We start from the raw sequence: 3,361 nt of genomic DNA, 5'->3' as shown, positions 1-3,361 counted from the left end.
TTTTCGATAATTTGCCAAATGTCTTATTTGATAAAAACACGTAAATTTTTGTTAATTTATCAGCTGCAAACAACCGTCAAACGGATCGCTTACTATTACTCGGTAAGACAGTCCCTTGAAAAGGTCCACCGGATAAATCGGCTCGAAGAATTCTTGTAGGTATTTGTAAGGAAATTTGAAGCGTTTCCAAAAGTATTTGTTTTCACCATTGTCTTCAACATCATATTTCATAAGACTGTCATAAATATAAAAAAAACGAAAGAATAAAAATTTACTAAATTTTATGAAATTTATCTTGTACTTCCCTGAAAATTATACCTTTTGATTTTTTTTATGATCTAACACAACCATAAAAACATAACTGGTCGTCATTACTTCTGTTTTATATCTTAAAAAATTTTGTTAATTAAAAATTAGAAAATCTAAATATAACATTTATGTTCTTTTCAAATATTATTAATACATTTTAATAAATTAACTCAGTACATTGATACACTTTTTCCCAAGGATATTATCCTAATAATAATACAGAAAAGTTTTGTATTTTTATTTGCAAAAATATTTATTGATTATTTATATTAAATTTAAATATAAATTCAATATTATATTTAATTTTTACAAAGTAAATAAATTTATTCATAATACATAAGAAAAATTTAAAATCTGTGTCACTTTTCACATTGAGATAAAACAGTTAGTTTTAAGATAAACACATGACTATAGCTCATTTTGACTAAAAAGGTATAATATATATATTTGCCAAAAAGACGATTGCTTATCATATCCAATAACAAAATCAACAAGAAATTAATGTGCTTCTGAAAGTCTGCTTTAACTAAGCTGGATGTTCTCTTCCCTACCTATTGAGTTAGCTGGAGGCTTGCGAGAGTGGGTGGACCCGACACGCGGTCGATTCAACCGAATCGGCCGGCTGGTACCGGCACGACTGGGACTGGTAGGGAGAGACGGATGCCGTGTAACAGTCGGGGCCCTTGGGGCCCCTCTAGAAACTCAAGAGGGGAGAACAGGGGGCAAAGGCACATTCCAAGGCAGAACGGCTGCCAGTGAAGGTGGAAAGCTCCAACACTCTCTCACGATATCCTGCTTTGCGTCTCGTCTCCTATTTGCTCGTCGTGATCTTTATACTATCGTGATATAACGAACGTGCAAATTGTATTGGGAACCAACGGAATATTGTCGAAATGTCGGAGAAATTTGTATCTTCGTTTACGTGTTCTGCAGGCCACATTTCTGGAGTTCACTGAATTCTGACGACTGTGCAAACCGACCTGTGTGTGGCCGAATGAATAAATCGTGAACATTTCGTTGGTTAATGACGAGAACAAAAATTGTGTATAATTATTGCTGTTTTATGATTTTGTGTGTAACTCAGTATTGACATCTATTATCAATATAAATTTTGTAAAAAATAAGTGTGCGTGCTAATCACTCCGATAATTAACTCCTCAAGAATTAATTCGCCGTTAAAATTGTGAGACTTAAAACTATCAATGGTGAATGCCTAATTTTACGCAAAATTATTAAGTTATTATCAAGAGCGATTAATTTGAAATATTTAATAGCTCCTGCTTTCAAAAGTTTCTTTGTGATTTCATTTATAGTCCACGACAATAATTTATAAAATTAGTAACTGATCGTTTAATATTACTTTATCAAGAAGTTCTATAAAAAAATTCGCCGATTGCAGCGAAATTTTATTCGTCAACGAAGGAATTTTTAAGATTCTTACATCTGTTCTGCACCGGCTTGTTATCCCTCCTGCTCTTTGCCGTGGGACTGCCATGGTCCCTTACTTTGTGACGCTTCAAGAAACATCGCAGCGTCATTAAGTTGATCGCATTGATTAATAATTGGGATCAAAACAAAGATAACGACTTTGGACCACACACCTTCCGAAGATGCATCATCTCGGAGTTACTAGAGGCTATTCCCGAGGGATAACGAGAAACAAGGACTGTTCTGTGGGAACAACGGGGAACTCTTGCATCGTGTACAGATCTTCGGGTATGCGGAAGACACAACGCAGCCGTCGGGCGACACAGAGTGATTGAGAGAATCCGGCCAACTCCAAATAGGAAAACCAACTCGCAGGTGAGCGCAAAGACAACGTTATGTTTCGATCGCGCTGCAGACTGCAGATTGCAGCAGGATTAAGTGCAGTCGTGCGATTTCGTAACGCGCGTGCGAAATCCGGGGCCTGCACCGTCAACGAAAAGGTCGTCACTTCTTCTCACGGTCTTGCAACCGCGCCGGTAAGCCGCAAAGAGCAACCTGGAGAAACTCTTGAGCATTCACATAATCGATTATCGTTTGCAGACGAGTATAAATTTTCAGAATTTTCTTTAATAGATATTTACACATTATATACTGCATCATAATCTTTGGATGTAGTTTGTATTTCGCAAATATTACAATTTCGTCACAGATATAGACATTTATTTTTAATGTCGGACATTTCTATTCAGCAAATCAGTTTTGATTTAATAAATTCATTTCACGATTCTGAAATTACGAGAACATTTTCTGATTGATAGATTAATCGATTAAATTGGGTAAAATTGATAACTATGAGAACCACACAAGAATGTTCTTTGTAAGAGCTCGTAGCTTTGTCGACGAATGAGCGATTTCTTGGATAAGCAAAATTAAATCCACGTGCTGCAAACATATTCTTATTCTTGCCAACTACTGCGAGATCATCGATCGAACGACAGAAAAAACTTGCGGCGTCCGAGCACAAGCCATCGCCATCGAACTTGACCGTGGCCTTCGAAGTCTTTGCGCTCGTATAACGAGATACGAGGAATGTGAGCGGCCCAGAGTCACTGGTTGTACTTACGAAGACTTTGGACTGGTTACAGCAGCTAAATGTCTTATATCAAATAAATATGACGCGGTATTGGAGCGTAATCAGTTTTACGAGGCAATATTTTTTGCACACTTATTAATTTTTGCAATACTTTTTTGCGTGGATGAGCGATTTGCATAAATAGGAATTAATTTAATGAACTTCGATTGATTTAACGATCTAAGGAATAACATAATAGTCCAACATTTGTTAACATTTTATGACTATCAAAAAATGACACAGTCTTAGAAAAAATAAGAAATAAATTCCTTAGAAAATGGAAGTTTAACAATTTTGTTGATATTTTTTTCGATTATTTCGAAAAATACCCAATATATTCTTTAATGTACCCAAAGTTATGGTTTTTATTTATTTAATATTTATTTTTTAATTAAATCGAATATATTATACATTTAAAATATACTATTTTAAATAATTTTTACATTTAATTATATATTTAAATTACAATTTAATGTTTTCTCGGGTCTAAAC

At 34.8% G+C, this 3,361-nt stretch overlaps 1 protein-coding gene across 1 annotated transcript in view; it reads left to right on the top strand.

Annotated features, from left to right (window-relative positions):
• The first annotated feature begins 1,737 nt into the window (after positions 1-1,737).
• The window catches only part of LOC108746034, a 17,553-nt gene continuing 15,929 nt past the window's right edge, over positions 1,738-3,361 (top strand). Inside the window, exon 1 of the mRNA XM_018482519.1 lies at positions 1,738-2,112. The gene's annotated coding sequence lies outside the window, so the exon portion shown is untranslated. The remainder of the gene's footprint in view (positions 2,113-3,361) is intronic.

Source organism: Trachymyrmex septentrionalis, unplaced genomic scaffold (genome assembly GCF_001594115.1).
Source record: "Trachymyrmex septentrionalis isolate Tsep2-gDNA-1 unplaced genomic scaffold, Tsep1.0 scaffold16, whole genome shotgun sequence".
Lineage (NCBI taxonomy): Eukaryota > Metazoa > Arthropoda > Insecta > Hymenoptera > Formicidae > Trachymyrmex > Trachymyrmex septentrionalis.
The sequence above is the reverse complement of the archived record's forward strand: the minus strand, read 5'-3'. Positions and strand labels throughout refer to the sequence as shown.